The sequence below is a fragment of the Panthera pardus genome, unplaced genomic scaffold (genome assembly GCF_024362965.1).
Source record: "Panthera pardus isolate Hobbes unplaced genomic scaffold, ASM2436296v1 HiC_scaffold_2, whole genome shotgun sequence".
Classification (NCBI taxonomy): Eukaryota; Metazoa; Chordata; class Mammalia; order Carnivora; family Felidae; genus Panthera; species Panthera pardus.
Genome location: NW_026526765.1, coordinates 113515997 through 113542707, shown reverse-complemented (window position 1 = coordinate 113542707; position 26711 = coordinate 113515997). Strand labels below are relative to the sequence as shown.

Sequence of the window (26711 nt, the reverse complement as noted above, 5' to 3'; positions counted from 1 at the left end):
GGGTGTGGTCAGTGTCTTCCCTACTACTTTCCTGCCCTGAATTTCATTGCCTTCTCTTGTTTCATTGTTTCATTCATTGTTTAATCTGGTACTGATGTCCTCTAGATTGCATGCATTCCAAATGTTGATTCTCTCCCACACAGCTCTTTTCCAGGGATTTAGTAAACCCTTACCACTTTGAGAATTTTTTTCTTTTTTTAAGTTTATTTATTTTGAGAGAGTGTGTGCACATGCTGTCAGTGCAGAGCTGGATGTGGGGCTCCATCTTGCAACTGTGAGATCATGACCTGAGCTGAAATAAAATCAGATGCTCAACTGGCCGAGCCACCAAGATGCCCAACACTTTGAGAACTTCTGACCTTAAGAACTGTATTTGTGGGCTCCCCCTGGTTCCTCTAGCTGACCAGCCTTCCTTAGCTCCTGGTTCTCACAAAGAGTTTCTCCTTGACCAAACTCCAGCCAGGATCCTCTGAGCCTCTGAGGTGGAGAAAGTAGGCTTCAATCTTGATCTATAAAAACTTAAACAAACACTGACAGTTGCTAACATTCCAAAGCTACATCCCTAGGATGACAATAGCACTTAGAGTGCCTACCAGAGAAAACTCAATGTTGCCAAAAGAACTTACTGTATGTTCTAGCCAACACTTAAAGATGGAACCCCTGTCTCCCACTCTCTGTGGAAAGGCAGAACTCTTAACTTTGATAAGGGCAACTTTGAAGTCGGCCACTTAACCGACTGAGCCACCCAAGCACCCCTCCTTTATCTTCCCTTTAAAATGCCAGTCACTTCTGTACAAATTGAAATTGAGTTCAGTTCACACAGGACTCTTTCCCCTGTTGCGATACTATATAACTGATTAAAATTTGTCCTTACCATTTTTATCGCGTCTAGCTTTGTCTGTCTTTGATAGTTTCCAGGGGTTTCCAATAATCTACCTCTCTGCTGACATAACCACAACCTTCAAGTGTTCCTCTTGGGTAAGTCCAGCCTGTTTATCTGAGTCCATATATGGCTCATGCATCCTCTATACCACCAAACTTTGGATGTGGGCCTTTCCCAACACAGCCTGCTTGCTTAGCTCTTTTGTCAGAAAAGCAGGCCATCACAGTCTTGAGACTTTCAGACCAGAGTCAGGTGTCCTGTCTTCCAAACTTCCCTCTTCATTACCTTAGGAATAGACTAAGCACCCTCCTCCTTTTGCCCATTGCCTAGGGTGTTTGGGGAGCTTGGAGAACCTCAGTACAATAATACAGTGGGTGTTTGATATTCATTTTCTTTCCTTCCTAGAATCTAATTCTGACTCATACAAATATAGATGGACTCATTGGTATCTTACTCTTTGTTGCATCCTCAGCATTTACCTGGTGCCTAGGTCACAGTGAGCTTTATATCTATTTGTTTAATGGCAGAATGACCACGCCATTGGAAAGTACACTTTATGTAAGTTAAAGAAAAGAACCACAAAGAAAATGCTGAGTAAGGTTATTTTCCTGTTTTAGTTTTCTTGCTCATCCAGTTTTATTTTCTCATTGCAATTCTACTTTTCTCTCACTCTTTGAGTCACCAGCATCTTTCCCTCAAAGTGGGAAATTACCTTCCTTCACTACCTATTCATTCTGCACTTCTAAAAGTTTGGGTGAATTCATCCTTCGCAGTAGGAAAGAATACTAACTGTAAGGAGACTTCCCAGAATCTTTCTCAGATTCCCTTTTCATTCTGTTGAAGTGAAAAGAGCTTCTGCCCTGGATGATAGAGGAAAATTGGATAGGATAAATTGTTTCCTTTTCAATTTATTTTCCACAAAAGGGATCCTGCTTTAAACGGAAACTTATTTATAGATAGAATAAGTGGATTTGATTTTTCTTTGGGCTAGCCATAGTGTCGATACAAAGGACAGAAAAACACCAGAAGTGTTATGCTTACCCCATTGGTTGTTTCAGGTAGCCAGCTTCTTTACCAGAAACTGAAAATCTGTCACAAATGACTTTGAATATCATGGATGAAAGAAAACATTGCATAGTATCAATCACCTTACAGGACAAAGACCCTGAATTTGTAGGTACTCCTTGGACAGAAAGGGACAGAAACCCAACACAAACTAATAAACAATAAAGGGATTTATTTGCTTACATTTGCTTATATATGAATATATATACGAATACATACACACACACACATATACATGTTTTGTTTTGTTTTACAAAAACAGTCCTCTTTAAACTCCTTCCAAGTTTGAGGATTTACCAGATGGCAATCCCTTATACTCCTTGGTTATCCATTCCAATATTTAATAAATTTTTCCCCTTCAAAATCATCTCCTTATTTCTAGTGAAAATCATTCATGTTTTAATTTATAAACACATTTATTTTGTTGTAATCTTGATAGTGATGTCAAACAGCAGTAACAAACATTGCTTTAATAACATTACGGCTTGGAAAAAGAGAAAATTAGAAAGAAAAAGGAAAGAAAATCAAGGAGGAAAAGACACAAATAAAATACATGCAAAGTAACTCCAAGAGTAAAGAAAATAGTTCTAAGATAACAGTAGCCTTAGTTGTCATGAGTGAGTGCTGGAGATGACTGAAGTTAACAATGCTGCCTGGAGTTAATAGGGGTGCCTGGATGGCTCAGTTGATTAAGTGGTTTACTCTTAATCTTGGCTCAGGTCATGATCTCACGGTTTCATGAGTTCGAGCATTGCTTCAAGGTTTGTGCTGACAGCATGGAGCTTGCTTGGGATTCTCTCTCTTCTTCTCTCTGCCCCACACCCTACCCTGCTTACACTGTCTGTCTCTCTCAAAAATAAATAAATAAACTTAAAAAAAAAAAACCCACAATGGGATATAGAGCTTATTATGGAAACTTCGCCAAGTTGTATTTCTTTCCCATTGGATTTTGTGGTTTAAGATTTGTACCCACTACATATCCCAAACTGAACTCATGATTACGTCTTCCACTTAACCTATTTCTCTGCCTCTGTCTCCTAGCTCAAGGAATGTCACCAGCATCAACTCAAGGGTTTAAATGGGAAACTCCATTTAATCTTGGATTTTTTTTCTTGCTCTATCTTCACAAACATTTAAACATAACATTCTATGTATCCACTCTTGAATCTCTTCACATCTCTCCCTCCCCACTCACTCACACATTTCTCATGAAATCCAGAGTCCAGTGGGTGAGGCATATATCCAAACAATAACCATATAAATAACCGCTTAATTTGTAATTAAATAATTTATCATTTATAATTATGTTCAGTGCTAAGGAGGGATCAGGGTATCAAAGAAGGCTACCTAAGGAAGTGACATTTAGGCTAAGACTTTAAAGCTTGTAAGAACTGGTGGTTGAAAATGGGGGAGCATATGTGTTCCAGCCAGAAGGAACAGTCTGTGTGATAACCCTTCTCACAATTGTATGTGTTAGAAACAAAATGGAGGATAATTATGATGTGTAGGAGAAACTGAAAGATGGTTAGGCTGGTCTCAGCCACCATCACCTTTCATTTGGATTACTGCAATAGCCTCTTACCTTCTTTCTCTTCCTGGAGTCTCATTTCCTTAATGTTTTCAGAGGATCACAACCAGCCTCCTTGTAAAGTATGAATCTTATCATAACTCTCTCTTACTTAAAATACATTAGTCTCCCCTTACCTAGAGGGAGTAAGTTCTAACAACTCCATGGATGCCTGAAACCACAGATAGTACCACACTTTATGTTTTTTTCCTATACATACATACCTATGATAAAGTTTAATTTTTTTAAGTTTAATTTATAAATTAGTGACAGTAGGAGATTAACAACAATAAATCATAATAAAATAGAGCAATTATAACAATATACTTAGTCCCTGAACAACAGGATTAGGGGTGCTGACCATGTAGTCAAAAATTCGCATATAACTTTTGACTCCCCCAATATTTAGCTAATAGCTTAGCGTTGACCAGAACCTTACCGAGAAAAGTCAACTAATGTATATTTTGTGTATTATTACATACTGTATTCTTACAATAAAGCAAGCTAGAGAAAAGAAAGTGTTAAGAGAATCATAAGGAAAAGAAAATACTGTACTGTACTTATATAAAAAAAAAAAAAAAACCTTCACGTATAAGTGGACCTACACAGTTCAAACCAATGTTTTTCAAGGGTCAACTGTATATATAAAAAAAGTTATTTGAAAGTGATCTCTCTCAAAATATCTTATTGTACTGTACTTACCCTTCTTGTGGTGATGTGAGATGATAAAATGCCTCTGTGAGGAGATGAAATGAGGTGAAGGACACAGGCATTGTGACGTGGAGTTAGGCTACTACTGACCTTCTGATGATACATCAGAGGATCCTCTACTTCCGGATCCTGGTTTACTGTGAGTAACTGAAACCTTGGAAAGCAGAACTGCAGATAAAGGGGCACAAAATGTAAAAGACTCTCCAAACGCTTCAGAATAAACATGTGATCTTCGTAGCAGAGGGTCAAAGCCCTTTTATTATGGTCTCTGTGTTGTTTTCTAGCCCTCTCTCATGGTTCCCAGCACCCTGTATGGTGGCAGTCGCTTCTCTTTGCATCTTTGTAAATGCCGTGTTCTGGCTTATTTTCATCCTTTTCTCCTGGAAGTCTGTTTGACTCATCAGACTTAGTTTTTTCTTTTTCTTTTAAAGTACTCTCCACACCCAATGTGGGGCTCAAACTCATGATCCTAAGACCTTGATACCAAAGATCATATGCACTACTGACTAAGCCAACTAGGCACCCCCATCAGACTCAGTTTTTAAGGCTTCTTCTTGGAAAGACATGTCATAGCACTCTATGCATGCCTCTAACAGCACTTGGCACAGTCTTAAAGTTCATTCACTCAACAAATAACATTGAGTGGTTACTATTACTAGGCCCTGCTCTAGACACTGGAGGAACAGGCAGCGAACAAAATAGATATTATGTCAGCTTCATCTCTCAGGCTGTAAGAATCTGGAGGACAGATGGGGTGTGTGTGTGTGTGTGTGTGTGTGTGTGTGTGTGTGTGTGTGTGTATTTTATTTATTTATTTTTGGTGGGTGAGAGGGGCAGAGAGACAGGGAGAGAGGGAATCCCTAGTGGGCAGGGCACCCGACTTAGGGCATGAACTCACAAACTGTGAGATCATGACCTGACCCAAAATAGAGTTGGATGATTAACAGACTGAGCCTCCCAGGCACCCCGGACAGATTGTGTCCTAATCATTCCTATACCCTCAATAAATAGCATAGCAACAGCACCTAGTATAATAAATCTGAACTGACCTGCGCTAGGATTCAAGCCCAGGCCTAACTCTAAAGCTCAGGATGTTTCCAGTACTATGTGGAATCAAGATTAATCTGAGTCTATTAAAGTAAAAATAGTAGCAGTATTAAGAAAATGGCAGCATGGATCACAACTAACTGGGACCTCGTTCATCATAAATACTAGTAAATGATGTTATTTTGCCAAATCTTCCTTAAAACTACCATCGTTGGCTTAATGACTTACCCACTGGCATTTATCATAATTTTTCTACCACTTACTTCTTTTTCCTTTCCAAACACACTCTAAATTCAGAAATATTACTATATGGTTTATAGGAGGAAAAAGTAGATGCAATTTAAATGTCTTTCCAGAAGACACTGGTTAAATAAGATAAGGTGAATTCTTTCAATGGATTATTACATAATTCTTAAAAATAATAAGTATCAAGTATACTGACATGGAAAGATGTCCATATATTATTAAGTTGAAAAACAAATTACAGAATAGTATATATAAATCAATTTTATTAAATATATGTTTCTATGTATAGAAAAAATCTACAAGGATGGGGCGCCTGGGTAGTTTAGTCAGTTAAGCATCTGACTTCAGCTCAGGTCATACTCTCGCGGTTTGTGAGTTCAAACCCTGCGTGGAGCTCTGTGCTGACAGCGCCAAGCCTGGAGCCTGCTTTGAGTTCTGTGTGTCCCTTTCTCTCTGTCCCTCCCCCACTCACACTCTCTCTTAAAAATGAATAAACATTTAAAAAATTTTTAAAAAAAGAAAAAATCTAGAAGGATCACAACAAACTTCACAAAAGTTTCACTCTAGAGGTATAGTTGGACTTTACTTCTAATTTATATACTTTTTAAGTATTCGAATATTTTTAAGTGTATGTTATTTTCATAATTAAAAGGAAGAAAAAGGTTAAAGTAAAATCAAATATGCTCTCATGATATAAACCATTATTTTATTTATTAATATTATTAAAAAAATTTTTTTTAACGTTTAGTTTTTTGCGAGAGATGGGGGGAGAGAGAGACAGACAGAGTGTGAGCAGGGGAGGGGCAGAGAAAGAGAGGGAGACAGAATTCTAAGTAGGTTCCAAGCTCTGAGCTGTCAACACAGAGCCCGACTCGGGGCTCAAACTCACGGACCACGAGATCATGACCTGAATTGAAGTAGCATGCTTAACCTACTGAGCCACCTCTGCTGCCCTATTATTTTTAATATTTATTTATTTTTGAGAGACAGAACATGAGCCGGGGAGGGGCAGAAGAGGGGACAGAGGATCCAAAGTGGGCTCCGCGCTGACAGCAGTGAGCCTGATGTGGAGCTCGAATCCATGAACCATGAGATTACAACCTGCGCTGAAGTCAGATGCTCAATGCTCAACCGACTGAGCCACCTAGGAGCCCCACCACTTTAATTCCTATGAATTTTAATAAAAGCCAGTTAGTGTGAACACAGTTACTAGTCTCAGTAAAGTTGGAGTGATCTATGATCTCTACTCCTAAAACTTAAAGGCTTCCTAAAGTATCAAAACTAGAAATTTTCAGGTTTTACTTCCATCTCTGATATTGTTTGATTGGCTTTTGTGTCATTTAGCTTCTGTCTATATCTCTATATGCCAATCAGGTAATTAGACTTAGTGTTATGGGAGGCATTAATGCATTTAAGTAGAATGGTTTGGAAGGGCTGCCACTCAGTTGCACTTGGGAAGCTACTGACTGATTCAATAAAGTTTCTGATGTACGTGATGCATTTCCTTTCATAAAATGGGTGTTCAGAGTCAAAAGTGGAGGATGCTATCTAAAAATGAACTTGGAAACCTCAGAGAATAAATATGAAGGAAATCTGGCCATGGAGAATATTCCAAAGCAGTGTCCCACATGTTTATTGTACCTAGAATAAAAAGGTAGCAAAGTAAACCAGTCTGGATTCAGCTTCTCCTCAGATTACACAATTCATGACAAGGTGAGGCAACAGGGGCAATTACACCTCCAGGGTTTTTTGTATTCCATTCCGGAAATGATAAAGGATACAACATATTGAAATCGAACACAAATCTTTTTTAAAAACTGTAAAATGTGTTTTTTTTACCTCATCTACAACCATTTACATGCTTATATTCCTGCTGTAGGTGTAAAACTGTTAAAGCTGTGTAAGAGAAGGCTGTGTTTTGGAAGTCACATATTGGGAGAGAACATTTTAAAACTTTTGCTGGTAATTTGTGCTCATGCTAATGGTGTTCCTCCACACCTCCTGGTACAGAGTGGGGAGCACAGAAGTGGACATGCCAATAAGGGAAACTGGGCCACCCATAACTGAAGCCTGGAGGAATATTTGTCAACGTACGTATCTGCTTTAAGAAGTAACTGTTGGGCTTCCTGTTTTTATATTATTTTTGTTTTATTTATTTAATTTTATATTTATTATTATATTTTATAAATAACATGTTATTTATGTAATATATATTATGTATTTTTATAAATAATATATTATATATAATTATATATATTATATTATTTATTATTATATGACTTATTTTATATTATTTTGTTTGTATTTTTGTCTCCCTGTTTTTATATTATTTTTGTTTCCTTTCCCTTATGTTCATCTGTTTTGACTCTTAGAGTCCTCATATGATATAAAAACAGGGAGAGGGACAAAACATAAGAGACTCTTAAATATGGAGAACAAACAGAGGGTTACTGGAGGGGTTGTGGGAGGGGGTATGGGCTAAATGGGTAAGGGGCATTAAGGAATCTACTCCTGAAATCATTGTTGCACTATATGCTAACTAATTTGGATGTAAATTAAAAAAAAAAAAAAAAAAGAAGTAAGTGTTGGGGCACCTGGGTGGCTCAGTTGGTTAAGCGTCTGACTTCGGTCCAGGTCATGATCTCATGGTACTTGAGTTCAAGCCCTGCATCAGGCTCTGTGCTAACAGCTCAGAGCCTGGAGCCTGCTTCTGATTCTGTGTCTCTCTCTCTGCCCCTCCCCTGATCACGCTCTGTCTCTGTCTCTGTTTCTCTCTCTCAAAAATAAGTAAAACAGGGGCACCTGGGTGGCTCAGTCAGTTGAACGTCCGACTTCTGCTCAGATCATGATCTCGCGGTCTGTGAGTTCGAGCCCCGCATCGGGCTGTGTCCTGACGGCTCAGAGCCTGGAGCCTGTTTCGGATTCTGTGTCTCCTTCTCTATCTGCCCCTCTCCCGCTCATGCTGTCTCTCTCTCTGTGTCAAAAATAAATAAACATAAAAAAATTTTTTTTAAATAAGTAAAACATTAAGAAAAATCAAAGAAGTGTCAATTTTCTCATCAAAAGGGAGAAAATCTTGATAATTTAAATTTATAATCACAGAGGAAACCTTAATAGAATCAGGAGTATTTTCTGATGGTAAGAAGGTCAGAAAAGTTGATCAAAAATATAATCATCCTTATTGTGTTAAAAATAAAGACATCATACAACTAGCATAAACTGTTTTAAATTAGGAAATCAAATCTTACATTAGTCTTTAAAATGGAATATAGACAAAATGAAGACTTTTTAAAATATGGGGAATTTTAGAACATACAAAATAAAAAATGGACACAAAACCATATATATGGGGTGCCGGGGTGCCTCAGTTGGTTAAGTTTATGGCTCTTGATATTGACTCAGGTCGTGATCTCATGGTGGTGAGATGGAACCCCGTGCTTTTGGCTCTGTGCAGAGCATGGAGCCTGCTTGGGATATTCTCTCTCTCTGTCTCTCGTTCTCTCTCTGCTTTTCCCCTCCCCTGCTCATGCTTTCTCTCAAACAAATAAATAAACAAACAAAGACCATGCAACTCTTGATCTTAGGGTCATGAGCTCAAGCCTCATGCTGGATATAGAGATTACATAAATAAATAAATAAATAAATAAAATTAAGAAAATTATTTTTAAAATGTTTTTATTTTCATTAACCAGTCTTTCCTCCAACCAGGTAGTATTTATGGAGTACTTACCCTGTGCCCAGTTTTGTGCCAGGTTTTGGGGACACAACAGGGAACAAAACAGGTATGGGCTCTTGCCTTACGAAATCCAGTGAGGAGAGGGACCCATTAAATGGATCAGTACAAAATTGTGAAACGTGCTAGGCAGAAAGACTAGCATGCAAATGTATTTTTTTTTATGATACCAAAGAGAAAACCTTTGTGAGTTTCCGATTTTTTCCAAGTTAGGTGGTTGAGCCTCAACTCAGACTGTCTGTCAATCACCAGAGTGTAATAGCAGGACCACAATCTGTAGTCAACAGAGAACAAGAGAGGACCTCTGCACCTAGGCAGTGACCTCAAACAGGTCAGGCTGTGTGGGTGCATGGGAACAGGAGCCGAGTGGGGTATGGATGCTTCAGTCATCTGTCTGCCAGTAATATTTATTGAGGACCTTCTATGGATTGAGCATTGTTTTAGGGACAGGTAATGAATGGAATAAGGGTCTCACCATCTAGAAAGAGGGACACACAGGAGAATAAATAGTGATACAAGTGAGTGTAAATCCATGTGAGAGTCCAGAGAAGGAAGTTCTGAGCTTTACCTGATTGTGGTTTACTTGAGTGTTATTTGAACAAGGTTTCCAGGTATTAGAAATAAGAATTTGCAAAGCAGAGAGTGGGGAAGAGAAAGGCAATCTAGTTAAAGGGAATAATATTTGCATAGAATGTTCAAGAACAAGGGAAATTCTGAGAACTGCAGTTAGTATGAGGCTAAAACAAAGACTAAAGGTAGGGAGGTGGTACATTGAACAAATATTGGAGACTTTACATCGCGGCTGAAACTTTGCTAATTGCTATGAATAAAGAAGGAAAAGATATAATTTCTGCTTTCAAGGATATTTTGAATTCAGTGGTAGAAAAAAGTAAGAAAATTGGCAATAAGAATCTAGGGTAATAAGTGTAGGAAAAATGCTAAGGAAGTTCCTGCACACCCTTTAAGGCTCAAGGTAGAAGTAGGAATGGATAGATAATTAATCAAAGGGGTACGCACAGGATTGTACAATGGGAACACAGAAAAGGGACTTTGGATATAATTTTGAATGATTCAAGGTTTCCTACACAAATATTTCATTACATTCTTCAATTGTTGCAGATCACTGCATAATTAAATTTTATGTATTTATTTTTTTATTTATTTAAAAAAAATTTTATTTATTATTTTTGAGAGAGAAAGAGACAGACAGAGAGCAAGCAGGGAAGGGGCAGAGAGAGAGGGAGACACAGAATCAGACGCAGGCTCCAGGTTCTGAGTGCTCAGGACAGGGCCCAATGCAGGGCTCGAACACACAGACCACGAAATCATGACTTGAGCTGTAGTTGGCCGCCCAACCAAACTACTGAGCCACCCAGGTGCCCGAAATTTTTTAAAAATAAACTTTATTTTAGAGAGTGAGAGAGAGAGAGTGAGCTGGGAAGAGGGGCAGAGGGAGAGAGAGAATTTTAAGCAGGTTCCACGCTCAGCCCAATCAGGGCTCGATCCCACTACCCTGGGATCTTGACCCGAGCCAAAATCAAGAGTCAGACACTCAACTAAATAAGCCACCCTGGTGCCCCAAGTAATTAAGTTTTAAACATTAAATTACTCTAAAATAGTATATTCAAATAGCACAACAATGAATAAAATAAAGAATCCCGATTTAATGAACATTAAAGAATTATTTTTTAGGCATCATGATGATGATGAAGCTACACTTTTATCTCTTAACAAAACATATTGAACATCTCTGACAGTGTATTATAGGTCTACCTTATTTTTTTTTAAGAGCTGTATTCTGTTACATCAAAGTGCTTTACTTTTTGTTTTAAGAGACAGCAAGAGAATCTTTTTTTTTTTTTTTAATATTTATTCATTTTTGAGAGACAGAGAATGAGTGGGGGAGGGGCAGGGAGAGGGAGACACAGAATCCCAAGCAGGCTCCAGGCTCTGAGCCGTCAGCACAGAGCCCAACGTGAGGCTCGAACCCATGAACTGTAAGATCATGACCTGATCTGAAGTCAGATGCTTAACCAACTAAGCCACCCAGGTACCCCAATGAGAGAGAGAATCTTAACCAGGCTCCATGCCTGATGTGGGGCTTGATCTCACGAGTGACCAGGATATCATGACCTGAGCTGAAATCACAAATTGGATACTTAACCAACTGAGCTACCCAGAAACCCTTTTACCTTAGTTTTTTGCACCAGTATTCTGTTGGCAGATGTTAGGTTTCTTAGTTTTCTCTGTTACAAATAAGTTGGAAATGTTTATATATCACTGTATATTTGGGCTAACATTAATTTGGAACAAGTTATTTAATCTCTTTGTGGCTGATATCTATAACATCATTGAGAGAATTATCAAACTCATTTAATTAAACTCTCTTGCACAGAGCTAAAGAAATGTTCTCCTGAACTACTATATTTATTAATAAACTAATTATGTGATAAATCCTTTTAGTTTTCAGTAAATGAATAAAATAAAATAATGGAAAACATGCTGGTTGGAGACAGGTTCTTGTATTTAATTGTTCAATTTGCTTTTTAAAAACTGATTAGAAAAGTAACATAACCTCTTATCAAGTCTAAATAATAAAAATAAAGATCCTCTATTATTCTGCCACCTAGAACTAAGCACAGTCAACATTTTTGTAATATTCAGTCAGATTTTCTCAAATGGTACATACTTTATTTTACCAAAAATGGGACATTAGTTTTATAATCTACCTTTTCTCTTTCTTTCTTTCTGTATTACTACCTTTTATTTTTGTTATTGGTATGCTGTGAATAAAAACGTTTTTTGGATGGTAGGCTGTGAAATTTATTTCATATGACCATTAAAAAATGTTTGTTTTTTTATTTTGGTGGGGGGAAGGGCAGAGTGAGAGAGAGAGAATCCCAAGCAGGGTCCACCCTCAACTCTGAGCCCCAGTCCAACTCGGGGCTTGATTTCATGACCATGAGATCATTACCTGAGCTGATATCAAGAGTCAGATGCCTAAGTTACTGAGCCACCCAAGCGGCCCCTATCCCCCACCCCCTTTTCCTTCCACAAAAAAGCACATCATCATGTTTGTTTGTTTAAGTAATCTCTATACCCAATGTGGGGTTTGAACTCATCCAAAGATCAAGAGTTGCATGCTCTACTGACTGAGCCATTCAGGTGGCCCTACACCATCCTTTTTAATGGCTTTGTATTCTATACATGGTTGTCCAAAATTTATTTACTCAGTCTCTTTATTTATAGGAATTTAGGTTGTTTCCAATTTTTTTTGTAGTTATAAGCAATTTATCACAGAGTATCTTTATAAATTGTTGGAAACCTTTCCCATTATTTTATTAAAATTGATTCTAAGATGTAGAATAGCTGGGCAAAGTGTATCTTTAAAAAAATTTTTTTTTAATGTTTGTTCATTTTTGAGAGAAAGAGAGCTGGGGGGGGGGGGGTGGCAGAGAGAGAGGCAGACATAGAATCCCAAGCCTGGATGTGAGGCTGGAACCCATGAACCTTGAGATCATGACCAGAGCCAAAGTCAGATGCTTAACTGACTGAGCCACCCAGGCACCCCAGCGCAGAGTGTATCTTAAAGATTTTTTTTTTAAATGAAAGCCAAACTATCTTCCAGAAATGCTGTATAGATTTTGATTCTTGATATGTTTAATGCAATTATGGTTATCTATTCCTTATATCCTCATCTAGGTTTTATTCTTTTAATGTCATTGCCAATTTAATAGGTGAAAAGTAGTATCTCATTGTTAGCTTTATTTTCATTTTAATGATTTCTAGTGAGGTAGAATATCTTTCCTTTAAAAAATTTTTTTCTTATCATTTATTTATGTGTGAGAGAGAGAGACAGAGGGAGAGACACAGAGTGCAGGTGGGGGAGATGCAAAGAGAGGGGGAGACACAGAATCCTAAGTAGGCTCCAGGCTCTGAGCTGTCAGTACAGACCCAGACACGGCGCTCAATCCCATGAACCGTGACATCATGACCTGAGCCAAAGTCAGACGCTTAACCGACTGAACCCCCCAGGCTTCCCAGAACATATTTTCTTATAATTTCTGACACACACATTACCAACTTGTTTTTGTCCTTTGACTTTCTAAGAGTTAGTATAGTTATCTTTCATGATTTGTAAAAGCTCTTGATATGTAAATATAATATCAGATATTAAGGTAGTGACTATGTATGTACAATTAAATATTAAGCAGTTTGTCATTTTATTTTTCCATTGTTTCTCCATTTTATTTTTCAACTTTATGTCTTTTGCCATAGGACAGGCAATTTGTGGATGTTCTATTATCAATTTTTTCTGTTGTTTTTACTTATACTGAAGCGGTGTAGTGTAAAGAATATGGATTAAGACTTTAGCAAATTTTAGAGGTACAGCCAAGCTGGTGGCGCTCAGCTTCCATGTACTGCAAGCTTAAACGTTACTTAACCTGAACCAGTTTTCCTCAACTGCAAAACGTGGCAAATAACACCCATTTCATAAGCTGGTATAAAGACAAAGTGCCTGGCACAGATAAGATACACAGCATGTGTTAATTGTCTTTTCTTTGCTCTCGGTAAGGTATTAATTGCCCAAAGTGTCTATTTCCCCGATGCAAACTAAACTAGAAGGTTGGGAGGTGAAATTTTTGTTGAATTTACATTCAAACATTCTTTCAGGGAGCTTTTAGAAGCCGTCCATTAAACTACAAATCCCATAATGCATATAAAAGGACTATAAAGTTACTGTGTATGAAGGCTTTGTGGCTTGGGGGAGTGCAGAGAGCCAACGACTTAATTACTGGAATTTCTCTGGTTGAGACACCTCCCGTAACATTGTCCCTTAAACACATGTGATTACTTTCATTCCTCTTAGAAAGCTAACTTAACAGGTTTCAAAGTAAGCCTCCTGTTACAAAGGGGGAAAGTATCGCAACTAGATAACTGTGAATACCATTAAATTCATTAAAAAAAAAATTGTGTGGGGTGTGCCGGCCAGAGACAGCGTTGAAATAATTCTCACCTCATGCAGACTTAGCAGAAGGAAAAATGATTATAGCACGATTACATCTAGTAGCCATTTTTACCCTTTAAGAATCTGAGCTTAGTACCCACCGAGTTAGTCCCCTTTCTTCAGCCACTGGACTCCGGTACAAATTGTTTATGTCTGACACACTCATATTTGCATTCGATGATGGATCCATTGCTTCAGGGCGCCCAATTAGCCCTGTGCCTGCACCACCAGCGTTCCGCCCGCGCAGGGCTGTGTACAGGCAAGCATGTGATCTCCCTTCCGCCCGGGCCCGAGCGCGGTACCAGGCGAGGGGCGCGCGCCGCAGCTCCTCCGAGCGTCCAGCCCGGGAAGACGCCGTTGCGCGCGCCACTACAGCTCGTGCGGCCGCTTCCCGGCTCAGCCTTCTCCCCTCACCCGCTCGGTGGCCCCACCATCACAGCCTCCGGGGCGGCCCCGGGTGGGGGAGGGGCGGGAGGAGGGGCTCCTCAGGGAGCGGCGGGGAATTCCCCCTTCCACCGAACGTTCCCGATAGTTCACCGTCCTCACGTCAGCAGCAGGGGGTAATCCCCGACTCCAGCTGCTCTTGACGTCACTGCGCGGAGCCACCGCCCCCCACGCGCCCCTACCTCCGGGGCTTCCTCGACGCCCCGCCCCCAGACGTAGCCACGCCCCATTCCCCTCCCCCCAGCCGCCCCACGTAGAGGGCGGAGCTTCTTCGGCCGGGGCGTGAGCGGTTGCTTGGGCCAGAAGGTTCTCTGGTGGAGGCGCTCCTCCTGCTGCCCCGCCCAGTAGGTTCGTTCGCAGCGCTTCTTCCACACCCTTTCTCCCTCCTCCTTCTCCTCGCCCCGCCTTTTCCCTCCCTTCTCTTCAACCCGTCTAGTTCCTTCCCCGCCTCGCCACCTTCCACGATCTCGCGAGACTTGACCCAGAACATTGCGGATCGGGTCGGCGCCATTTTGGGACTGAGACTGGTTGTGGGGGAGGGAAAAGCGGCAAAAGGGGATTATTCAAAGTACCGAAAACCTTCTCCCGGGATCGAGCGCAGCGGCACCCCCAGGCCAGGGGCACCTCTGGTGTGGCAGAAGGTAACACCGTCTTCCGTGCTCCGCGCTGGAGTCTGGGGGAGGAAGGGGGTGCCCGTGTCGGCGTTGGGGTTTGAGGGGTCGGGAGCGGCGTTGGCGGCGCGAGGTGTGAGGCTGCCTTCGGACGCGGTGTGGGGGGTGGAGGAGAGCAAGGAGGGGGACGGAAAGACGGCGCCGAGAGGCCTCTATATATTTACTGGGCCCCCATGAAGCGGGGGTGGCGGTTGTGGCGAGGGGGTGGGTGGTTGAGGCTTGGTGGCTGGGGGGATGTTTGGCGGAGGCTCAGAACGGGTCCGACACCCTCCGTGCTCGGTCTTCCTTCCTCCGGCCTCTCGCACACGCCCGCCTCCTTTGGCACTACTGCTCCTCTTAGAGAGCTGAGGGAGTCGAGGCCGAGTTGTGGCCTTCGGTTGTTTTCTTCAGTAGCGCGCCCGCTTTCCGCCTCTCCCCGGTCTGTGGCACTAGCTGTGTACTGAGTCCAGTGCTACCATGTCCCCCCGAGTCCTGTGGGGCCTGAAGGGACCTATTCTGTTTTTGGAGAGAACCACTCTTAACGTGATTTACGAGAAGGGTTGAGTATCTACCACCCCCTCAGTGTTGGGAGAAACCTGTTTTCTTAATTCAAGGAAATGGGGACCGACACGTTTCTCCCACAGTTGCCCTCAGAAGCCAGGGAAGTCTCACCCTCAGGCGAGTTTAAGGAATGTTCATATCCCGTTTCTCACCCACCTACTTTCTACCCTTAATGGGGAAATGTGTCTTTTCTTTTAGACATTCTAATTTGGAGGGAGCGTCTTTCCTTTTACATTCCTTATTCTCTTAAGTTGCATTTACTAATGCCCCATGGCACCACACCTGCCTGTTCGTTTTTCTTCGGTAGCGTGAATTGAAAATATGGAAGATCTTTTATAAGATTGTGTGGCAGTTTCATAGTTTTAATTTTTACTCCCAAAGTGTGGGGAAGGTTTGTTTATATAATCCCCCTGTATTATATCTGCACCCCCTTCCCAGTTGAAATCACTCCTTGTGTTCTGTAACATCATCTCCCACCTTTTCCTCTCTTATTCTAAAGTCTTTTTAATACATTAAAGTGTTTTTGGGCGCTTGCTTGGGCAGAGCCTTTTTTTAGATCCCAGTAGAATTGGATAGAGGTGAATTTCTCTCTAGAAGTAGGCTTCTTCAAGATGGGGGTTAATTTTTTGCTCAAAATTAAAATTTCAGTGTGTAATTTTTTTTTTTTTTTTTGTAACTTTTACAGGTGATTGAATTACCCGTTTGTGAAGATCATCTTCTAGGTTTTGTGTTAAAAGGCCCCGGATATTTGAAGTGGCCATTTTGGGATTACAATATCTTTGGATAATTTTGCCCCAGAAGTTTATTAAAAGTGGCAAGAATCATCTCTGAAGTGAATTTATAGTAGTGAACAGTTCTGCAAGCTACTTAAAGAGACCCAGTCATTTCTTCAGTATTTTGGTTCAAACGGATTATATAACTGGTTAAATTATTTCAGCTGGTGGTATTTTTTTTTTTGCCCCTTCCCCCCACCCCCACCCTTCTCCTGTAGTTGGTGTTCTTCAGCCAAAACTATAAGATATGTTTGATTTGTGTACTAAGTAGTTTCGGCGGTTTCAAATTACAGTTTAAGTACTGCTGAAGTTTCATGGCATTTTATTTTTACCTTTATTAAAAGTTTTAGGAATTTTTGACCTCAGCTATTTTCATGTCACAATGGGACAGCTTTTCTAAATGAAGACGTTGAAAGAATACAGAGTTTTTTTCCTTTTATCTTTTATTTACGTGGAAATTTAAGATGTTGCAGTTTTCCAGCAGCATGGTAGTATTGAGATAGCTATGTGTCTCTCTTTGTGCTGATGTTTAGGAATGTTCTTCAGATGTGAAATTTTCTTTTTGTTTTTGCTTTTTGGCTCATAAATTGGATATTTCATCTGGAGTGGATAAGTACAACAGTGACAAGTACATGGAATAATAAAGAAGACTTTAAAATCTTAAATCCAAGGAACTTGGCTAATTCTGGAGATAGCCGTATGAAAACTTTAAGACAGAAGTATGGGTAGCTGACTTGAAGTAACTCTATGTCAAATAGTCATAGGTTAAGTATCTTCAAAGAACTTGGATATTATTTCAGAGGATACAAAATAAAAAAACAAACTGGAAAACATAAAGATTACAGAGAAAAACCCAACACCTTCCTGTGCAGTCCTGTTGGAATTTGTAAGTATTAAATGGTGAGCAAATCAAGAGTTCATTTGTAAATTAATGAGTCAAGTTTATCCTATGTTGGAAGACTTTCTGTTTCTTGGAATAATACTGCTTGGCTTAGTTTCCTGGACAGTCTGTAAAGTACTGTTAAGTAAATTGAAATGAAGAAAGAGTTAAGATTTAAGAATATTTCGGATCAAACAGTCCACATTTTACATTTTTGTGCTCCGAAAGTAAAAAAAAAAAAAAAAAAACGAAAAAATCCTTATGATCAGTATTCATCTTAATTTTTATGGATTCATAGATTGTTAAAAAGGCGAGAAAAATGTTTCATGAGTCTTTCCAGCCAGTTTATTTTTAAAAATTTTTTTAATCTTTATTTATTTTTGAGAGAGATAGAGAGGGAGACAGAATCTGAAGCAGGTTCCAGGCTCTGAGCTGTCACCACAGAGCCCGACTTGGGGCTCAAACCAGTGAACCATGAGATCATGACCTGAGCTGAAGTCGGATGCTTAACCGACTGAGCCACCCAGGCACCCCCAGTTTACTTTCTTAGTGTGAGTTTAGATTGCTTTCTAAAGGCAATTTTGTGTTACAGTTTAGTTAGGTAGTTTAAATTATAACATAGGGCTTGGTTTTTAAATCTGATATTTCATAATCGTTCATAATTCTTTTAAATAACTGATTTCCTTTTCGGAAGTTTATGCTGGCTTATGTTTATAAACAAAGCTTTTTTAAAAAATTAGAAATATTGCTGTAATAGAGATCTTCTGACAAATGAGAATTCTGATTTAATAATTGTTATATTTTTCAGAATTGAATAATAGTACTTTTAGTTACCGTATAATTTTTCAGTCTATTCTAGGCATAGGAGTGTTTTTAAAAATTTATTAAAATACATTTTTTAGATAGTTACTAGTGAATATAATAAAACTAGAGTTTATTTCATTTAATTACTTTTCTGAGATAAAAGATTGTAATTTTGAACATTTTGCCAAGATGGCCTTACAACTTGTCAGTACTTCACTTATTTCAAAACTTTTTTGCTTTGCTCTTGAATCCTTTTATCTCACTTAGAGCAGAAGAGGTAGTAGAGTCCAAAAGAATGGAAGTATCCAAATATAGCATTTATTTTCTGATCTAAAATTGAGATTAGAGTTCATTAATTTTGTTAAAATAGACTGAGTTAGTTGTGTTTTCTCTGTCAGTGCTATGTAGTACTTTTAATTGAACTTCCACCTTGATTTATGTAAAAAAAGTGGCAAGACCATTCTCCACACCTTTTCACTTCAGATTGCCTGCTATTTTATTCATTTCTCAATTTAATGACTTTTCAAGTAATTTGTCTAAGAATATATATCTTAAATGAGATTAAAAAGTTGAACTGCGGGGTGCCTGGATGGCTCAGTTGGGTAAGTGGCTGACTTCGGCACAGGTCGAGATCTCATAGTTCGGGGGTTCAGGCCCCCCATCGGGCTCTGTGCTGACAGCTCAGAGCCTGGAGCCTGCTTCGGATTCTGTACCTCTCTCTTTTGTCTCCCTCTCAAAATTACATAAACGTTAAAAAAAAAATGTTGAACTGGAAGGGCACTTGGGATGCTCAGTCGGTTAGCACCTCCCTCTTGATTTTGGCTCAGGTCATGATCTTCGGGTTTGTGGGATTGAGCCCCATTGTGGTTCTGTGCTGACAGCACAGAGCCAGCTTGGGATTCTCTTCTGTCTCTCTGCCCCTCTCCTGCTTGCACGCGGGCTTTCTCTCTTTCAAAATAAAATAAACCTTTAAAAAAAGAAGTTGAACTGGTAATTATTTTTTTTTCGTGGAAAAGAACAACATTAATTGTGATTATCTTCCTTTAAATTATTACTATGGATGTTACCTGAAAGCCTTGGTGTCAGGATAAAACTAACTCCAGAGTCAGGGTTTTTAACAATTAACTTTAATCTTTGAATAGTCTGACGTTGGTGAACTTTGCTTACAGCAGTTGTTCAAGGACATATTTACTTACTTGAACGTCTTGATAAATATTTTATTATATTCTTGGCATTGAGTAGATAGCAATACTAATTGGAACAGTTGCTGGGCTGCTCCCCCTACCCTCTTAGTACCTCTTTTGAGCCTCTTTTTCTCCCCTACTCTATTGGTTTTTTTTTGTTTTTTTTTTTTTAATCTGTGCCTAGACTATAGACATAAGAAGTAATCTAGTAATGCTTATAGATATGACAGTGTCACATATTCTGTATAATAAACATATTTACCTAGAATACCTTAACCTTAGAATAATTCTGTGAAGAAAGTGCTGTTATAGTGGTATAGATAAGAAAATTAAGATTTAGAAAGACTGAAACTTGGAGAAAGTTACTTGGTTAGGACCAAAGTTACCTAGGAGTCTGGGCCAAATCTCTCAGGTCTGACTGGAGGGCTCCACACTTTCAGTCACCATGCTACACTATAAATGCTCATTTGAGCATTATCCATGATATTTTTGTTTCTTCTCTTATACTGCTTCTCTTTGGTTAGTATTGACTACTAGTGGAATTTGGAATTAGGCTAAAAGGTAGAAGAGAAAATATTGTTCGTATTGCTGTTTGTTAGTAACTGGTAAAATTTTGGTTAGCCAAAAATTAAAATGTGGTTTCAGGTTTTGTTCATGTCTTACACACCCATAGCCTCTTTGTACAAGTATGAAGCTAAATTCATTTTAGCTTTGTTGTACTTTTTCTCTGGTTTTGAACTGAGATTAGTCCATGAATTTTTGTGCTTAAAGTTCCTGACGCTTGAGAATTGATGAAGGGAAGAATAGTAGGGAAATAAAAGGAATGGAAAATAATAGGGAAACAACAAGAGTGAGCAGAAGAAAGAAAAAAATGAAATTTAGAGAGTTACAGATAAATAAAGATGGGAACCTCTAGTCTGAAAGTGAAATTAGCAATTGAGGATAGAACCTAAACTCCAGGCCAGGGGCCCCTGGGTGGCTTAGTTGGTTGAGGGTCCCACTCTTGATTTCTCCTCAGGTTATGATCCCAGGGTGGGTCATGGGATTGAGCCCTGTGTTGGGCTCAGTGCTGAGTGTTGGAGTGGGTTTGGGATTCTCTCTCTGTCCCCTTCTGCCGCTCTCCCTCACGCTCTCTTTAAAAGAAAAACAAAACAAAACCAGTAACATAAACCCAAGCAGGATCATCTAATTGTCTTTGACCTAACCACCTTTTCTGTTTAATTTTTTACAAAAACGTTAAGGTAACCATTTAGATCCAGGTAAGGGTAGTGATGTAGAAAAAGAGAAATGGCTGGGAGTTAAAAGAGATTTTTGGTTTAGGGATTGGAAAATTTAGAAAAGAGCCTATGTGACCTTGTATATTTACCTAATCTCTTTGGTGTTAGTGTTTTCATAAAACTGATGACAATAATATATGAAGGCTTTTTGTTAATGGAGAAGCATAATCTATAAAGTTATATTCTAATTCCAATATTTTAAGATTCTGAGTGTTACATGTCAAATCAGTATTTGTCATAGTCTGAAGTTATTTCTTCTTTCAAGTTTATTTGTTTATTTTGAGAGAGAGAGAGAGAGTGCCAGCAGGGGAGGGCCAAGAGAGAGCTGGAGAGAATCCCAAGCCAGTTCCATACGTAGAGGGTGTCTCTCTATCCTACAACCCAGGAGCTGAGCTGACATCAAGGGTTGGGTGCTTAACCCACTGAGCCACTCAGGTGCCCCTGCAGTTTCATTTATTATCCTAGCTTGGCCTTTGAATAAGAAGGTAACCGTATTATCTCATCTCTTTGCCTTTTAGTTCCATTCTCTTTTTTCCCATAGTCTCTCCGTGGCCAGAAAAGTCTACCTAAAGTAGGGCTCTTTGTTTTGTTATCTCACTAGCCTTTAAGGTGATGGATTTGACATATTTAGGAAGAGCAGGTTGGAAAGAGATTTGTTCACTGTCCCCTTCTCCCCTTTTATAAATGTTTTATGTATCAGGATTTCCTAAAAATTTTTTTGGGTGGGGGGGAGGCAGCTACATAAGTGGGTGTGGGAGACTGTGGTTTGAGAACTGTCTAAAATTGATTATTTTGGGGGCGCTTAAATATTTTTTCTCAGGAGCGGGTCCATTGCTTTGAGCAGGACTCTCATTAGAAATTGAATGTTAGAATTACTGATAAACCTTTTGTGGTTTGATTTTCAGTTTTACCTGCTTGCTTTTCTCCTTTTTGTTAGCTGCTACACCCAGCAGAATAGTTAGAGGCTTTTGCTCTATGTCTTTTCAAGTAATTACTAGTTTCTGCATCTTTTTATACAAGGTATCCCATTCTTGTTCTTGAGTCATCTTTGTGTTCACAGCTTTGGTGAGTGTAGTGTTTTGGTGTTTTATTTTCTGCCCTTTAATTCAGTTTACAGATTATATTTTTTGAAACCGTATTTAAAAGTTTTTTTCAGGGGCGCCTGGGTGGCTTGGTCGGTTAAGCATCCGACTTCGGCTCAGGGTCTGTGAGTTCGAGCCCCGCGTCGGGCTCTGCTGACCGCTCAGAGCCTGGAGCCTGTTTCAGATTCTGTGTCTCCCTCTCTCTCTGCCCCTCCCCTGTTCACGCTCTGTCTCTCTCTGTCTCAAAAATAAATAAAAGTTAAAAAAAAAATTAAAAAAAAGTTTTTTTCAGACTTATTTTTTAGCAAGAAAGTTTTAAAATTGTAGTTGAATATGTTGTGTTTCCTTTGAAACTCAGAACTTGCAAATACCCTTTAAGAAATTCTTAAACTGAAAATTGTCAGAAAGTTATCTATACGTATACATATTAGTAAAAGAAATTAGTTGGTTTTTCAGTGAATGTAAATATTTTAATGAAGGAGCTTTAAAAAATAAAAATTGTTACTATCTCACATGATTTCTGTGGGTGAGAAATTTGGCAGCAGTTGAGCTGAGTGATTCTGACTCCCTCTAGGTCCGAATCTAAAATCTACATCAATATGGTAACCAGGGCTGCAGTTATTTGAAGGCTTGACTGGGGCTGGATGATCTTCTTCCAAGATGGTGTACTCATTGGCCTGGCAGGTTGATGCTGGCTCTTACCTGGAGGACTCAGTTCCTTACCGTACATGGATCTCCATGGAGCTCTTTTGAGTGTCTTCTACGGTTTCTTTTTTTTTTTTTTTTTTTTTTAAAGTAATCTTTAGGGGTGCCTGGGTGGCTCAGTCGGTTGGACATCCAACTTCGGCTCAGGTCATGATCTCGCGGTCCGTGAGTTCGAGCCCCGTGTCGGGCGCTGTGCTGACAGCTCAGAGCCTGCAGCCTGTTTCAGATTCTATGTCTCGCGCTCTCTATGACCTTCCCCCATTCATGCTCTGTTTCAAAAATGAATAAACGTTAAAAAAAAAAAATTAAAAAAAATAAAAAATCTCTACACTCAACTTGGGGCTCGAACTCACAACCCCAAGATCAGAAGTCCAGTGTTCCACCAGCTGAGCCAGCCAAGTGCCCTTCCTCCTTAAGTTTCTTTAAATGTGGCAGCTGCAGTTTGTAGAGCAAGTCATCTGAGAAGAGAGATAGGTAGAAAGCACAGTACCTTTTAGGACCCATTCCAGAAGTCACTTCTGCCACATTCTTTTCGTTAAAAGCAAGTTATTAAGTCTAGCCCTCAATCAAGGGAGGGTAGTTAGGCTTCATCTTTTTTCAAAACAATTTCTGGGCATACTTAAAAACCACAATAGGAGGTAATATTTCACAACCACTAGTTGTCGGCTTAATTGGAATTAGGCAAAGTCGGAGCCAAAGTCTTAGCTAAGTATGGGTAGGTTGGGCTATTATAAGTTTAGAGAAAATATATTCTAAATTTAGGAGACTTAAATCTTTCTACTTTTTAGCCATGATACGAGATTTGGAAGTAAGGGTTTTTTTTCCCCCCGCCTTCATACTAATCTTCCAGTCATTGTAATGAGGGATAACTTTTTTTTTTTTTTTAATCCTGGCAAAAAAAACATAAGGTTTACCAATTTAGCCATTTTTGAGTGTATAAGTGGCATTGAGTGCCTTCACATTGTTGTGGATTCTTCATTTCCAGAACTTTTTTTATCTTCCCAAACTGATACTGTTTGTACCCATTAAACATTAACTTTGCATTTTTCCCTGTCTGTAGCCCCTGGCAATCACCATTCTACTTTGTATTTCTATGAGTTAGGCTACACTAGGGACTTAGTGTAAGTGGAATTGTGCATATTTGTTGTTTTGTCATTGCCTTATTGTACTTTGTGTAATGTCTTCGAGGTTCATCCATGTTGTAGCATGTGGTAGAATCAATTTCCTTCCTTTTTAAGACAAAAGAATAATCCATTGTATGTATGTATCAAATTTTGTTTACCCATCATCTGTAAATCGACACTTCAGTTGTTTCTGCCTTTCTGAAATCGTGAATAATGTTGCTGTGAAAGAGAGTGTACAAATAATTGTTTGAATCCCTATTTTTTTTTTTTAATCTTTGATTTTAATCCTTTTGGATATATACCCAGAAGTGGAATTGGTGGTTCGTATGGTAATTATATTTTTAATTCTTTGAGGAGCCCCCATAGTGTTTTCCATAGTGATTGCACCATTTTTTATTCCTACCAGCTGTGCACATGGGTTCCAGTTTATCCATATTCTTTGCAACATTTGTTGTTTTCTGTGTTTTTGATAATGGCCATCTTAGTGGTTGTGAGGTATGTGTGGTTTTGATGTGCATTTCCCTAATAATTACTGATGTCTTCTCATTTGCTTATTGGCTGTTTTTTTTTTTTCTTTTTTTTTTTTTTTAACGTTTATTTATTTTTGAGACAGAGAGAGACAGAGCATGAACGGGGGAGGGTCAGAGAGAGGGAGACACAGAATCTGAAACAGGCTCCAGGCTCTGAGCTGTCAGCACAGAGCCCAACGCGGGGCTCGAACTCACGGACCGTGAGATAATGACCTGAGCCGAAGTCGGCCGCTTAACCAACTGAGCCACCCAGGCACCCCACTTATTGGCCGTGTTGTAAAAAGTTTATTTATTTTGAGAGAGAGCATGTGTGTGGGGAGGGACAGAGAGAGTTGGACAGTCCCAAAGAGGCTCCATGGTGGTAGTGTGTAGCCAGAGGCAGGGCTCAGTCTCACAAACTGTGAGATCATGACCTGTGCTGAAACCAAGAATTGGATGCTTAACCCATTGAGCCACCCAGGCGCCCTTGCTTATTGGCCATTTTATATCTTCTTTGAAGAAATGTGTATTCAAGTCCTTCACCCGTTTTCAAATTTGAATTGTTGGAGTTCGGCATATATTCTGGATATCCACACCGGTCATGATGACTAGATTTTGATAGCTACTATTTATCAGTGTTTACCATGTTCCAGGCAGTGTTCTAAGCCTTGGAAGTGAATTAACTGTAATCCTCATGGACGGTGTGTGTGGGAAGGTCCTATTTTCATTTTACAAATGAGAAAATGAAAGCACAGAGATAGAAGTCACAAGGTCACATAGCCAGTAAGTGATATTTCTGAACCTACACATTCTGTATATCCAGAGCTGAGACTTCCAACTATGAGGGCTTATAGTTTAAGTTTTTAAGGTGTTAATAATGAGCAAAGTAAAAATACTACTGTTTCAGGACTGGGAAGATACTTTATCGTAAGCCAGTGACTAAATTTTATTTTCCTTAATGAGATGCAGTTGTGACTTGTTTATAATCTACCTTTCACATGGGTATATTCTTTATTCTCATTCGGGAGTATTTTACTTTTGGATCACTTCGTAACTAGTATTCACAGTATTTTAGATTAGAAAGTGCTTTTCCCAGTTATAATGTGAAATAACTGCTCTTTCCGCTCTGAGGTTAATTTACCCAAGGTTGTCATTAAGTGACAGCCAGAATTTCAGTTCCGTTTATCTGTATTTCCTTAGGGTTCTAAGTAGATCTTATTCTAGAGCAGTGCTGTCCAATAGAACTTTGTGAAATGAGGGAAGCAGTCTGTGTCTTTGCTGTTTGTTAGGATAATCTCTAGACCTAGGTCATTATTTGAGGTGTGGCTAGTGCCGATGAGGAACTGAATTTTGAGTTTTATTTAATTTTAATGTACATTTAAACAATCACATGTGGCTGTTAGCTGCCATGTTAGCGCAGTTCTAGAGCCAGCGGTGTAGGATCCAGTAAGATCTGTGTATCTTTTTTTTTTAATGTTTATTTTTGAGAGAGAGAGAGAGAGAACACAAGTGCTTGTGCCCATGAGTGGGGGAGGGGCAAAGAGAGAGGGAGACAGGATCTGAATGAAGTGGGCTCCATGCTGACAGCAGAGAGCCTGATGTGGGGCTCAAACTCATGAACTGTGAGATGTTGATGTGAGCAGAAATCAGGAGTCAGACAGTTAACCGATTGAGCCACCCAGGTGCCCCAGATCCATGTATGTTTTATAACAAGTACTTATCAAAGTCCCCTTCACTATCCTGAAATAAAATTTTATTCACATAATAAGATCATATTAATACACACCTGAAGAAAGACATTTATAATAATAAATTTTAATATGTAGTAGTACAGATGTGAGAATTCTAGAAGACAAATGTTTCCAAAACATTCTCACAAATTTCCAAACACTATTTGCCCTTCTTAAAAGAAACAAAGTGACTAGTGTTTTTTTTTAATAATTTTTTTTTTAATTTACTTATTTATTTTGAGAGAGAGCATGTGTGCACATGAGAGAGTGGGGAAGGGGCAGAGAGATAGGGAGACTCCCAAGCAAGCAGTCTCTATACTACCGGTGCAGATCTCTAAACAGGGCTTGATCTCACAGACCCTTAATGGTCTGAGCCACCCAGGTGCCCTAGGATTAGTGTTTTCTTAAGTACTTCTGGCTTTTTAGGAAGAAAAGTATGTCGGGTAGATTAATAATACAGTGATTAAGGTACGTTTCATTTATTTTTCTAATATTTACTGCCATTTCAGTTGAGTAGGCAGTTAGCTAACATTAAATCTGTCTTATGGTGTAGTGGCATGGTATGTGTAGATATGATCAAAAGAAAAGTAATTATCAGCTTTCCTCTCATAAATTGAAGGTAAAAATCAGTATCCAATTTGGATTGGTGGCCTTGGTTGTTGATGTAGAGGGGAAATTGTGAGATTAATTTATAATTCCTCAGAGCAAAGAATATAAATAAAGGGTCA

The 26711-nt window shown here is 39.2% G+C and overlaps 1 protein-coding gene across 3 annotated transcripts in view; it reads left to right on the top strand.

Moving 5' to 3' along the window:
- The first annotated feature begins 15009 nt into the window (after positions 1-15009).
- Positions 15010-26711, top strand: part of GPBP1 (GC-rich promoter binding protein 1) — a 75487-nt gene continuing 63785 nt past the window's right edge. Inside the window, exons 1-2 of one of the 3 annotated variants that reach the window (XM_019414297.2) lie at positions 15010-15345; positions 16601-17574. The gene's annotated coding sequence lies outside the window, so the exon portion shown is untranslated. Of the gene's footprint in view, positions 15346-16600; positions 17589-26711 lie in introns of all 3 variants that reach the window. The other 2 variants (XM_019414298.2, XM_019414299.2) reach the window with 2 other exon arrangements.